This window comes from Arctopsyche grandis, chromosome 4 (genome assembly GCF_051622035.1).
Source record: "Arctopsyche grandis isolate Sample6627 chromosome 4, ASM5162203v2, whole genome shotgun sequence".
Taxonomy (NCBI): Eukaryota; Metazoa; Arthropoda; class Insecta; order Trichoptera; family Hydropsychidae; genus Arctopsyche; species Arctopsyche grandis.
In genome coordinates, this window is record NC_135358.1 from 30,357,963 (window position 1) to 30,373,140 (window position 15,178).

Here is a 15,178-nt window from a genome sequence, read left to right on the forward strand (position 1 = left end):
CGATTAAACTGCCTTACTAGTAACTTGTGATTTAACTGTTTTATTACATAGTTACTTGCGATCAAACACTCTAACTGATCACTTGCGATCAAACAGTCTTACAAGACACATTGATCGCAAGTGTCTTGTAAGACTGATTAAACTGTCTAACTAGCACTTCGAGACTAGTAACTTGTATATTAATCTCGTTTATATTTACTGCTAATTAAAGAATATAATCATTTGACAAAATCTGTGACTATAATATTCTACACCATCTCCTACTTGTCCCCGTAACAATATATAGATGACATATAGAAAATGTTTTACAATGTAACAAAGATAAACAAATAATGTTACCGACGATTTATTTATGTAGATGAGATGTAACAAGTTCATTATAAAATGACGAATTCACTTTAAGATACCGTCCATATTAAAGATGAAGACGATGGCATAATCATCGCTCTTGTACAAACATGCAGAATGAATCTCTGGCAACGTCCCATTGGCTCCGAAGCTGAGAAACGAAAACGACCTTCTTTTTTACATATATATATAATTACTATTGTAACAAGCGAACATAAATAAAGGATCCTCTTAGTGCTAGTACACAATCAGTGTTTTCATAGACCTCCCCGCGGTACATTTACCGCGGTGAATTAAGATTAGTGATTTGACATTCGAATTGTCAAAGTGAAATGAACGCAAAAGTGATTGCCGACCTTCTCGGATGCGGGTGCGAGCGTCAGATGAGCTGAGAGATGCCCGCGAACTCCTCGCGAAGACCACAAACAAGGGCCACGAGGGCCTTTGGCTCGAACATATGTCTAGTCGATAGTAATAAAATTTCGTAAATAAAAAGTATTTGAGAATATTTTTGTTTGTGTGACCAATTGTAAATTTTTGAATGTCACCAGTTTTAGCGTGTGACCAGTATTCTCGTGACCAGTTTTAGTGTGTGACTAGTTTTCTCGTGACCAGTTTTAGTGTGTGACCAATTTTCTCGTGACCAGTTTTAGCGAGTGACCAATTTTCTCGTGACCAGTTTTAGCGTGTGACCAGTTTTCTCGTGACCAGTTTTAGCGTGTGACTAGTTTTCTCGTGACCAGTTTTAGCGTGACAGATGAACACGAGTGACCGATCTAGAGCGATCAGTTGTCCTGTGACAGGTTCACATTTGAATAGTAATCACTAGTCACCGGAGTCTGAGGGGGCCGTGTATTGTTCAAAGGTTGTAAATGCATTGTTAAAGGTTTGCCGAACAATGGATAGCACTGTAACTATCCTACCTCTGGTAATCACTGAACCCCGTGATGAGTGCGCCCTTCGTATCCGCATATTCCTCATATATACATGTTGGTAGTAGTGGTCGTTCACCGGTCCGCACTATTGATTATTTTAGTAGTCGAGTGAAATAGACGAGTACGACGTAGTCATCACGAGCTCTTCACAAAAAGGGACGATTGCCATTTGAAAGAAACACGCGTTATTATTGGTGACACTCATTATAAAAATGGTGAATGTTTTGCGCAAAAATTTCAACAACTTGATGGAATTTTCACTGAACTGCACTGGAGATGTCATCTAGTGAACGACAATTTTGCTAAGAAAATCATTTTCAACTCTCAACCCAACCCACAAATACTATGACGAAATGGAAAACTCCTCTCAGCCTGTGGAACACAACCAACATCACTTCACCACTGGGTTCTTTCAAGATCAGCAAATAGACGCAGTTTATTTTCCATAAAAAATACAACCATTTTGTACTAACGATAAATTAATGCAATCATTATAAGTAATTTATGTACATGTATATGTTGTTAATGTTTGTCATATTAATTGAATGGATAATAAATAAAACAACAAATTTCGTAGTATTTATTTTATTTCTTTTGAAAACCCAAATATCTCATCTCTCAATACATTCACACCGCAAACCGGTGCATTTTCTATGTTATTTTTTTCTATTTATTTGTTTTTTTTTTTAATTTATTTGTAAACATCTGTTCTAAAAAGCTTATGTAAATAAATAATCTCAGTGTTTTGAATTGATATTTTTTTTCGCACAATTCTTTCGCTTAGTTTTATGTATGTATGTTTCGATTTCAAAAACGAAATTCAACGCAAGTATAAAAAAATAATTTAAAACATATTTCATACATTATATACCTACATATGTGTATATGTAAAGTTCTGAGGAGCATTTAACTTGATTTTCTAGTTATTTGAACAGCTTTAGTGTATCTACACATGTACACTATCCATATTATCTATATGTAACGAATTTAAATTTCAAAATGAGCACTAACGTCTTAAAACAAGATCTGATTAAAACGATAATTTTTATTATGAGTAAATTACAAACAGCACATGTATGCAGTGGCGGACTGGGACTTAAATTAGTGCATGCCAGGAGTCAAAGGGGGCCCACCCAGGGTTAAAAAAATTTGTCCCCCCCCCCCCATATAACAAAATTTTCTTCTTTGCATCACGCTAAAAATCAAGGGTAAATAAATAAATGAAAAATTTTCAAAAATGGGAATAAACAAATTTAGGTATGTACAAGAAAAATGGAAAAAGCAAAATAGATCCATAAATTACATTGTATACTTCATTTTAACCTTGTCCTAGGTAAATAGAATGCATCATAAAATAATGCGGGATAAAAGCGGCTTTTACTTTCGGTAGAAAACACTCAGGGACGTCATTCCAGTTTTTTCTTGGGGGGGGCAGACAAAGATTGGTCAAATTGAATTTTTTTTCAAAAAATCTTTTTTATATCAGAATAAAAATGGAAAATATTCTTTGCATACACCTTATTGAGTTATAAAATATGAAAAAATAAGCTTATTTTTGAAAAAATAATTAAAAAAAAATATTATGTAAAAAGCGAAAAAAGCGCCGCAGGCGAAAATATATTCCAGAAATCTTCACATAATCAACAAAAATCGACCATCTAACTGAGTCACTAAAAAACTATCTTATTTTCTACCGACTATCTTTTCACTTTATCTATGTACATATGTACGTAATAACAATAGATAAAGTTTTGTGATCATGCGAAAATTTGAACTCAGAATCGATCACTGATCACGTGAATATACAAACTTTCGGAAAAATAAACGTCACACATCTGTTTTTGAGACAAAATAAAGTAAAGGGGACCTTTCTCTCGATTCGCTCTATAGGATGAACAATTTCTAAGAATTTTACCCAAGGCATACCACTTAAAAACCAAAATATACTTGTTTCGAAATAATAAAATCTTTTTGTTTCAAAGCACATAGCAGCGATTATTTTATTAGTTACCCAAAAGTAACAGACATAAGAAATAAACGTAGATCCATAGTATCTCATTAATCATTGAATTCATAATATTCACACTATTCCTTAATTTAGGGGGGCGAGTGCCCCCCCCCCCAAATTACGTCCCTGAAAAAAATGCATAATATTGGGATTTTGGGGAGGGGGCCCCTATTTTATATTTCTATGTACACGGATGTGTCTAGATTAGGAATAGATTTTATATTCGGAAACTGTTTAAAAATGTGTATTTAAATCTTACTATATCGTCGAAGCATAATCAAATTGGGATTTACATACCTGTAAGGCCTTCCTGGTATATATGTAAAATAAAAATAAAAAAAATAAAAATAAATGTTATTTTGAAAGTATGAAGTAAATTTATATCGCTGGTTGATGATGAATCGTCCTATCAAAATTCTTTTAAGCAATTCAGTTTATATTATTCACGGAAATTTGTTTATTCTCATTTTTATTTCAGTAGGTAGTTGTTACATAGGTATTGGTATATGCATAATCTTGAGGTTGGAAATGGGCCCGGCAAAAGGTCCCACGCAAATGTTGAAACTTACATTTCCAGCCTAATAAAAAAAGTTAACCGATCCTTGGGCTGTTAAAGCATGTATTAGTTGTTTGTGTATATCGTAAGAAATTTGTTTTGTTGAAATACCCAAACTTTAGGTCCCAAAGTGCAATATCCTATAAATTTTTACACACGTGAAATAGTTAAAAAGTTATTTAATTTTACAGAGGGCCCATATTTTCCAACAGATAGTGGGGCCCACATGCCATCGGGCATGTTCGCTTGTATGGCCAGTCCGCCACTGTTTGTAATTATGCTACTACAACGATGTAGCTAAAAGAACGAAATATTTATTATGCTTCACAAAAATAGTATTAAATATGTTTTTTGTTGTTGTCTATAACTGATGTAAGATTATAACAGATTTCACAATGGAAACTTCTTATTCAATAAGTATACAATCTATTTTTTATCATTTCGATTTTGTCCTATTAGTGACCGAGTACTATTAAATGAACAGAAACAAATAATACTTTCCAATACAATAAATAAATCCAACTACAGATTTATTACCGTGTACCGGGACGAAAACAAATTGATATTCATTTTATACGAGGATTGAATTAGTGTTAATTCTATTTTCATTTCAAATATCGGGTATAGCAATAGTAAATAAATAGACACACATGTTCACTAGGCTTGTAAAATAACACGTACGTCCTAGTATTCAAACAAAAACAAACAAAATTGAATTGGAAAATTTTCTCCATCAAGGCAAATATTTCTTTCATATTTATTAAATAATTTTTATAATAATTACCCTACTCACTAAGCATACACTTTCTCAGTCACATATTGTATGGGTATAAATACGATATAAGGATAAGAATGTTTGTAAGCGTATTTAAATGTTGTTATATTTGTCGAAATTTAGATTTTCGTTTGAAATATATTCCAATGAGCTTTCCAGCATATTTTCTATTTCATACAATTTTCCATATTGTGCATAATTTAAATATAAAAAAATAAATCATGTTACTGAAAATATAAAAAAAAAACGCACTATAATAATTTAAAATTCATAAAAGCATGATATTATACCTAATTAACGAAATCAAATGCATCAAATATAAACTATAATATATTATTATATTTATGATTAATTTATTTTTAATATATATTCAGAATAATTTTTAAGTCGCACAACCCTGTTGTAAACATTCTGATGTCGGTGACACACTAATCCATTTTGAAAAGATAGACTAATTATTTTACTAACGTTTTCATGACAAAACATTTACAATTATCCAGATAATATCTATAGTACATGAAAAAAATTAACAGCACCAAACGAGGAAGTTATGAGTATTGTTGACCCATGAAATGGGAGAGTGCATTGAAACTTTTTATTCACAATTTCATATTATTATTTCAGAAATCTATAGATTCTATATAATATACAGTTATCAAATAAAACATTGAAATACAATGCTTAATAAAAGCAAATCTAATTTTTAATTGGCACATTATTTTGTGGTATGTATTATGATATAAACATTGAAGAGAGCTATTTAACTTTTAATAAACACCTATGGAAGATATTTTATTATTTCTCATATTAAATGTGTTTCAATATGAACTATTGACTATTTTACGTATGGGATTTAATTGCTTTTATGTCAAAAAATCAGATTAAAATAACTCTTGTCTTTCATTGCATTTCAATGGTTTGTATTTTATATAGAGTCAGAATTTCAAAATACACCTCCTGCTGTCATCAGTCATCAAACAATATTAATATCTATGTCCCTTCATCTTCCATCGATGAACTGAAAGAACTTGATAACAATGATGCTCCGAGAGTTTGTTGTCTCCTATCCTGAACACGTGGTGTACATTTTGAAAGGGTTCCTCTCCTCACATTCATTTTCTCACTCTCTGGTAAGGATTTGCTGCATTTCTCCTCGATGATGGCATCTCTAGAGAGGTTACTGAAAATCATTATCATTATTAGCATCCGATAATTATAAATATCATTATCACATTAAAGGAGAAGTGGAATACCTAGTCAGTTCAAGCATTGAACCTCGTCTTGTTTGACCTCTGTGAGGTCCTTGCATAATGCTGGCTGGACGGCTTGCAATTCCTAGTGGATCCGCATGACCCACATCTTCCATCAGTAATACTGAAGGACCTCCTACGCTAAAGCTCCTTGCCGTTAGAGGTGGTCTCAGAGTGCTGCTGCTGCTGGTGGCCTCTCCAGTTTGCAGGCTGCCTTCTGATCCGGATGGACCTGCTGCTCCGGAAACACCTCCAGCAGAACTTGAACTTTCACGCCGGAACAGACCTATGATAGATTTGGCTTGCTTAGGCTACACAATGCCGCCTATGTCAAAATTAGGGAGAAAAAATAAAAATAATACAAGTGAGAGAAAGTAAGAGTGCAATAAATCTGGTCACAATCAGTGCTATCTATATTATAAATACGGCATTAATCAAAATAATAATTAAAAAACATAAAAACACCTGTCAAGCATAATGACATTCTAAAAAGTAAAACAATTCTAATAAAAAGATAAAATCCAACAAGCAAGAGCTAAACGTGAAATTGAAAAGAGGTTTTTAAAGGTGCTTGAAATTAGTTTCTGGGTTAAGACAATACTTTCAAAAATATATTTAACTCTAAAATATCATATAATAAATTCTGATTATTTATATTAAAAGATAAATTACCTAAGAAAGTTGCTGAGGGTGAATTATACGCTAGATATTCTTTGTTTGAAGCCCACGTTGGAAATTCGGTTTGTTTTAAAGCACTACTGCCTTCGTCACCTCTTTTCCAAGGCAGCATTGTTTCTGTCGCTATCGGTGTAAATTTAATATAAAATAAACTCTTCAAACTTTATGAGTTGATTGATGCAAAAAGTAAATAAGCGGTTTCGAAAATATTACCATTAGACTTTTGTGAGTTTCTTTCTTCTTCTTCCAGAATATCTTCTTCAGGTACTGCAAAAATGTATATATTTTATTAATGAGTGTGCAAAAAAATTTAAAATATATAGCGACGATACATAATTTATTTTATAACAGCATGCAAAACAATCATGCAAGTTTATCAAGAATAAAAAGTATTATATATGTAGCTTTAAAATATTGATCATAATTCAATTATCTTTCAATTTACACTCACATTCAATTGTGTGTAATTTATTATTTGAAATTATTCAAAAAGGTAAATTAAAAGATATCAAATTTGAACTAAATGCTTGTCGGCATATGAACATACAATTTTATAAGAAATGTAAAGAACATATAAAATTAAAATATTCTACATTTGTTAATTGGAAAATATAATAAAACATGTAATATATATTTATATATCTTGATTAAATCAAATTATAAAACTATGAATGTTTTTTGAACAATGATTTAATAAAACAGAAATGGTCTACTCATTGATAGTTAGGATCATGTATTTAAAGTTGAGTTTTTTTTATATTAATGTATTATTTAATAAAAGTCGATAACTTGCAGCTTACATCAGAACTGTCTGAGAGAGCAAATTATGTTTTTATAAAAGTAATACGCTATTAAACCCGAATGAATAATCAGAATAATCACAATTTGCCCCATTAGCTAGCTCTGGTTTATAAGAAAAATGTATAAAATGATTGGCAAGCCATAAATATAACAAATTTGTTGATGCATACCTTGCACATGCAAGGTGATAGATTATAATATAATATTACATAAAACAATAAGCATATAAGTATTATAAACTAATTCAATATAAACAAAATGATAAAATATAATGTAATATCCATGTGGATTCATTTTAAATTGTGGTTTATGTATTAGATATGTACCAAAATTATCAACAATTTTAACTATGTTTTACTTTTGCGAGTAATATTGTGTAATACTTTGATTATTATATATTTCATTTATTTAATTTGATATTAAAAATCCAAGTAATATCAAAGGCATAATATATCAATATAAATTCCATTAAATTATAAAACATGTATTAAATGATATCTGTATATGAATATCTATCTATAAGTGACGAAATACAATAATTAAAATATGTGTTAGTGAAACAATTTTTAGAAAATTTCATATATGTATGTATTTTGCATTTTGTTCTAAAAATGCTATTACATAACTGGGTCTACCCCACGGGATCGAATGTGAAATGCACGAAAAACCAAATATCGGAAGGCAAAGATCGAAAATCGAAAGATCTTACGTCGAAAGATCAAAAAAAAGGGTGCATGGTAAACGGTACATACTCACTTAATTTGCGTGAGCAGGATACAACAGGAACAAGAGGAACAGGCTTTTCCTCCCGTATTAAGGTCTGTTCATACCTATCCAGCACGACCCGTATCCTGCAGGTGACATGCAAGTGCGGATAGTATTCTTTGATACATTCTATATGGACGTATGAATACATATCATATCATATGAATATAATGTATGAAATATGTTTTAAATTATTTTTTTATACGAATGAATTGTGCGAAAAAAATATCAATTCAAAACACTGAGATTATTTATTTACATAAGCTTTTTAGAACAGATGTTTACAAATAAATAAATGAAAAAAAAACAAATAAATAGAAAAAAATAAAATAAAAAATGCACCGGTTTGCGGTGTGAATGTATTGAGAGATGAGATATTTGGGTTTTCAAAACAAATAAAATAAATACTACGAAATTTGTTGTTTTATTTATTATCCATTCAATCAATATAGCAAACATTTACAACATATACATGTACATAAATTACTTATAATGATTGCATTAATTTATCATTAGTATAAAATGGTTGTGTTTTTTATGGATATATTTTCTTTCGTAACATTAAAATAATCCAGGGGTGAAGTGATGTTGGTTGTGTTCCACAGGCTGAGAGGAGTTTTCCATTTCGTCATAGTATTTGTGGGTTGGGTTGAGAGTTGAAAATGATTTTCTTAGCAAAATTGTCGTTCACTAGATGACATCTCCAGTGCAGTTCAGTGAAAATTCCATCGAGTTGATGAAATTTTTGCGCAAAACATTCACCATTTTTATAATGAGTGTCACCAATAATAACGCGTGTTTCTTTCAAATGGCAATCGTCCCTTTTTGTGAAGAGCTCGCGATGACTAAGTCGTACTCGTCTATTTCACTCGACTACTAAAATAATCAATAGTGCGGACCGGTGAACGATAACTACTACCAACATGTATACATGAGGAATATGCGGATACGAAGGGCGCACTCATCACGGGGTTCAGTGATTACTAGCCGCTTAGACGCCCAGCCGACGCGCTGAGCGTATAATAGATACGGCTGTTTGCGCCTTAAGGCGCTTTGGGCAGCTAAGCGGCTAGTCAAATGTGAACCTGTTACAGGACAACTGGTCACTCTAGATCGGTCAGTCGTGATCATCTGTCACGCCAAAACTGGTCACGAGAAAACTAGTCACACGCTAAAACTGGTCACGAGGCAACTGGTCACACGCTAAAACTGTTCACACGCTTAAACTGGTCACGAGAAAATTGGTCACACGCTAAAACTGGTCACGAGAAAATTGGGCACACGCTAAAACTGCTCACGAGAAAATTGGTCACACGCTAAAACTGGTCACATCCAAAAATTTAAAATTGGTCACACAAACAAAAATGTTCTCAAATACTTTTTATTTACGAAATTTTTATTACTATCGACTAGACATATGTTCGAGCCAAAGGCCCACGTGGCCGTTGTTTGTGGTCTTCGCGAGGAGTTCGCGGGCATCTGTCAGCTCATCTGACGCTCGCATCCGCATCCGAGGAGGTTGGCAATCGCTTTTGCGTTCATTTCACTTTGACAGTTCGAATGTCAAATCGCTAATCTTAATTCACCGCGGTAAATGTACCGCGGGGAGGTCTATGAAAACACTGATTGTGTACTAGCACTAAGAGGATCCTTTATTTATGTTCACTTGTTACAATTGTAATTATATGTAAAAAAGAAGGTCGTTTTCGTTTCTCAGCTTCGGAGCCAGTGGGACGTTGCCAGAGATTCATTTTGCATGTTTGTACAAGAGCGATGATTATGACATTGTCTTCATCTTTAATATGGACGGTATCTTAAAGTGAATTCGTCATTTTATAATGAACTTGTTACATCTCATCTACATAAATAAATCGATGGTAATATTATTTGTTTATCTTTGTTACATTGTAAAACATTTTCTATATGTCATCTATATATTATAATATATATTCATTAGAAATAGGTTTTTGAGCTCTCTCTCCTATTATGCTGTGCATTAAAATTAGAATAATATAATACTATGATTACTAACCAAATAAAATAAAATTGTAAAATAGAAAATGATCAGTAGATCAGTAGCTATTAAAATAGATATAAGATGTATTGTGAACATAATTTCGTAATAATAAAAAGCATTTAAAAATCAAAACAAATAATATATATTCAAGAATATGTTAATGTATAATGTGTTGAAAACATAATAAATCATTGTATTTACTGTGGAACAAAGGTATTTTTTTAATTTTGTCCCTGTAATTTAGATTTAAGTACATATATGTGGGTGGAATTCCTGAACAGATGAGATGAGATGAACAGAACAGCTGTTCAGGACCACGAGGGTTGTGGCGGTGGAATTGAAGATCAAACACGTGCGTTTTCAGTCATGTTGTTTTTAAAACGACACCACGCGGTGGTTTAACGACCAACCGTCCCCAGTGGAAGGTTAACTTCTACTAACTGTAAAATAGCGGCCGCTTTCGCGCCCTCTGCCACTTTTCCATCCCCTCTCTACAATCGGTCGTAATATACCCTTTCTCAGCCATAGTCCATACATCAGCCTTTCGTTTAATTCCAACACTACAACTCGGCCTTTCCTGACCACAAACCTGCCCTCAGGTTTCTCTCACCTACCGGGCCATTCCTCAATCATACTACACATGATTTTCAGACATACTTCTCAATAATCTCAGACATTCTTCACAGTAGTCTTCAACACACTTCACAATAATCTCAAACATACTTCACAATAAATCTCACAATTACAATTTAAAATTATTACAAGAAATACAAAATATTAAAATCAGTACCTTAAAAATGGCAGAAGTTAAATCTTTACATCGGAAACAATCATATTACTAGAATTACAATTCAATACAATTAAACATCAATCATTATCAAACAATCTGAATTCAATTCCGGCAGTTACAGTTCAAAACATTAATAATATTTCAAATCTTAACTACTAAAAAAATAAAACAATAATCAAATTTCAAATTACAAGTAAGGCTTAACTAAAACCCCTCCGGGAATTCCACTTATTCTCTAATTCACTGACACACACTTCACTTCAATCGGCACAACCTAAACACTATCCGATGCCAGTCGCGATTCCACGCGGCTGTCCGATGATGTTGTCCGCGATGGACCTCCCGTCGCCCCACGGCTTTCCATATGGTATCTTGCCACAGATGAAGTTGACCAATATCGTTCCTGGTTCACCGATATATCCAAAAACTCCTTTCTTAATCCATGGTCTTATTTTCTTTTCCATTAAAGTAACATCAATCTGACTACGACCGAGCTTGAAAGTGAATACATTGTCCTTTGGTGTTGAAATTTTGACTGGGTCTCTTATTCCTTCTGGTGATTTATCCATATCTTTTTCTTTATGTTTCCCATTTTCTTCATCTTCATCTTTAGAATTCTTCGAATGACCATGAGATCCTTTACTGAATTGACCATCGGGCGGTTCATCTTTATTTGAAAACGGTATGTCTCCGTTGTCCCAAAGCCTTCTAATATGCAAAACATCACCGTCCGTACTTCCATCACCCATGTCCACACCTCCATTACCCGTGTCCTCACTTCGATCACCCGTGTCCACACCTCCATTACCCGTGTCCTCACTTCGATCACCCGTGTCCACACCGCGATCATCCATGTCGACACCGTCCTCTTCATTATTGGAAACGTCTATTCCATATGGTTTGCGATGCTTACTTTCATCATTCTTCATCCTAATTGAATCTGTGGTTGATGATCGATTTTCTGTGTTCGGTCGCACTGAAGAATAGTCCAAATGAGCTCGAGACGGCGACGCTGGAGGCTTTAGGTGGGTCCTCACCATCTGACCATGTGACATGTTTGGTGTTCCATCAGCCTCACTTGAACCGGAATAGATGGGTTCTGCATGAGCAGACATCTCTCGTGAAGCCCGTTCTTCTTTTTCCCTCCGCAGACTCTGTTCCAACTTAACCTCGATCGGAACTCGTGGTTTTGACGTTTCATCGCGTTCCATGTTGATTTTTCCTTGCTCTCCATCCTTTAAGTCCGAATCAGCCCTCCTTACTCCTTCCGCAGCTTTTCTACGAATGGTACCGGAATTGTTACATTGGTCTCTTACCACAGGAACACTTTCACTAGTGATGATGCCGCATCGACGTACGACGTTCTCGCCGGCGAGGTTGTCTTCACTGCCTGTGTCGATCAGTGCCGGCGTCCTCGCCTTTGTCCGGCAGATTTCTAGATCGACCACCCATGGCTGGAGCAGAGGACAATCTCGGGTGAAGTGTCCTCGTGCTTCTTCTGCCTTCACCTTTTCCACCAGCTCTTCGTAGTCGCTCAACTTGACACTGAACTCCTTCAAATTGAGGGCGCCATACAGCATCCCCTTCATAGAAGATCTGCCAGGGATCCCGTCGATGACGTATTCCATGAGGTCGCGATCCTCGATCGAACCAACGCTCGCAATCTCCCGCATCCGGTAAAAGTACTCGTTGACCGATTCCTCTGACGTTTTCTGCGACTTGGACAGCCTCCTATGGACTGACGCCCCACTCACCTTCCGGGCGAACTCCTTCAGTAATACGGTTTTGAGTTTCTCCCACGAATAGACGCCATATTGTATGCGCAGGAACCTCTCGGCCGCCCCCTTGACCAGGCGTTTCCCAAACAGCAGTTTTTCCATGCTGCCCCAACCTGCCAAGTGTGCGACTTCTTCGATCTGCGCCACCCACTTGTCTACCGGATAGTCGTCGTTTCCGATGAAAATGGGGACGGCGCCCTCCATGTCTTGGAAAGTCAGCTTGGCTCGGCTGGCGACTGGCTCTTCTACCGCCCTCTCCTGTGCCCCTCTCGACGTCCCACGACGAGATGTTGGCCTCCTCCTCCGATACATTGTAGCATGTGGTCTTCAAACTTTCGCCTAATCCCGGACGAGCCCCCAATTGTGGGTGGAATTCCTGAACAGATGACGCTGTTCAGGACCACGATGGGATGTGGCGGTGGAATTGAAGATCAAACACGTGCGTTTTCAGTTATGTCAACAACCAACCACCCCCAGTGGAAGGTTAACTTCTACTAACTGTAAAATAGCGGCCGCTTTCGCACCCTCTGCCACTTTTCCATCCCCTCTCTACAATCGGTCGTAGCATACCCGTTCTCAGCCATAGCCCATACATCAGCCTTTCGTTTAATTCCAACACTACATATATATTTTAGAATTTTTATGCTATGCATTTCATAGCAGCAAAATCGTAAAATTTGTGTTTGTTTTTAACAATCCGGATAATCGTGGTTGTATTGTACATACATATTACTTACTTATCAATACATTGGTAATTAAATCGGTGATAGTCAGCAACTCAAAACAATATCACTTGTACTAAACCATATTTTTCACTTCTCATACTCAACAATTACTCAATTTACTCATATTCAACAATAAGCAATGTTTTATATATGTACAAAACATGAAAATATAGGTCTGGTGCATGGATCTTATCTCAAAGCTACGAACTGAATTGCTCCCGATGAAATATAAGCGATCAGGCTCGAAGGCTGCAGTAATTGATGGATTATTGTAAGTATGCGGAGGCACCGAGGAGTATCCCAATGATTCACTGAATGTTGTTGAACGGCAATTTTTTTTTATATATTATATATTCAAGAATATGTTTATGTATAATGTGTTGAAAACATAATAAATCATTGTATTTTACTGAACCCCGTGATGAGTGCGCCCTTCGTATCCGCATATTCCTCATATATACATGTTGGTAGTAGTGGTCGTTCACCGGGCCGCACTATTGATTATTTTAGTAGTCCAGTGAAATAGACGAGTACGACTTAGTCATCGCGAGCTCTTCACAAAAAGGGACGATTGCCATTTGAAAGAAACACGCGTTATTATTGGTGACACTCATTATAAAAATGGTGAATGTTTTGCGCAAAAATTTCATCAACTTGATGGAATTTTCAATTGAAATAATGCTACTACTGGATTTTATCACTGAACTGCACTGGAGATGTCATCTAGTGAACGACAATTTTGCTAAGAAAATCATTTTCAACTCTCAACCCAACCCACAAACACTATGACGAAATGGAAAACTCCTCTCAGCCTGTGGAACACAACCAACATCACTTCACCCCTGGACTCTTTCAAGATTACCAAATAGAATATATCCATAAAAAACACAACCATTTTATACTAACGATAAATTAATGCAATCATTATAAGTAGTTTATGTACATGTATATGTTGTAAATGTTTGTCATATTGATTGAATGGATAATAAATAAAACAACAAATTTCGTAGTATTTATTTTATTTCTTTTGAAAACCCAAATATCTCATCTCTCAATACATTTACACCGCAAACCGGTGCATTTTCTATTTTATTTTTTTCTATTTATTTGTTTTTTTTATTTGTAAACATCTGTTCTAAAAAGCTTATGTAAATAAATAATCTCAGTGTTTTGAATTGATATTTTTTTTCGCACAATTCTTTCGCTTAGTTTTATGTATGTATGTTTCGATTTCAAAAACGAAATTCGACGCAAGTATAAAAAAATAATTTAAAACATATTTCATACATTATATACGTATGTGTATATGTATTCATATGATCAAGTATTTAGTTTCGTCACCTCGTTTCATTTCACATTTTGTCAATATTGAAAAATCAACATTCTATCTAAGGATGTATGTGCACATTGAAGTTTTTTTCTATTAAATAAGATAAAAATAAACTGTATACCAATTTGCCTTAAAATAATTTACATAAAACAATGCACATACTAAACAAAATCTACGGACCTTATTCTAATACGATTTGAGGCAAGATTCTTTTTAAAAAACTTAAGATGTAAGGTTATCTCAGTTGAAATGAAAGTTTTGAGGAGCATTTAACTTGATTTTCTAGTTATTTGAACAGCTTTCTTACTCGACTGGACTACTTGAAATCAGTAGCTGCTCGTGACAAGTCATAGTGGGGGGGCTGCGGAGACTAATCAGGCTGTAGTAGCTCGTTAACCAAACCGGTGATCGAATGAAACCAA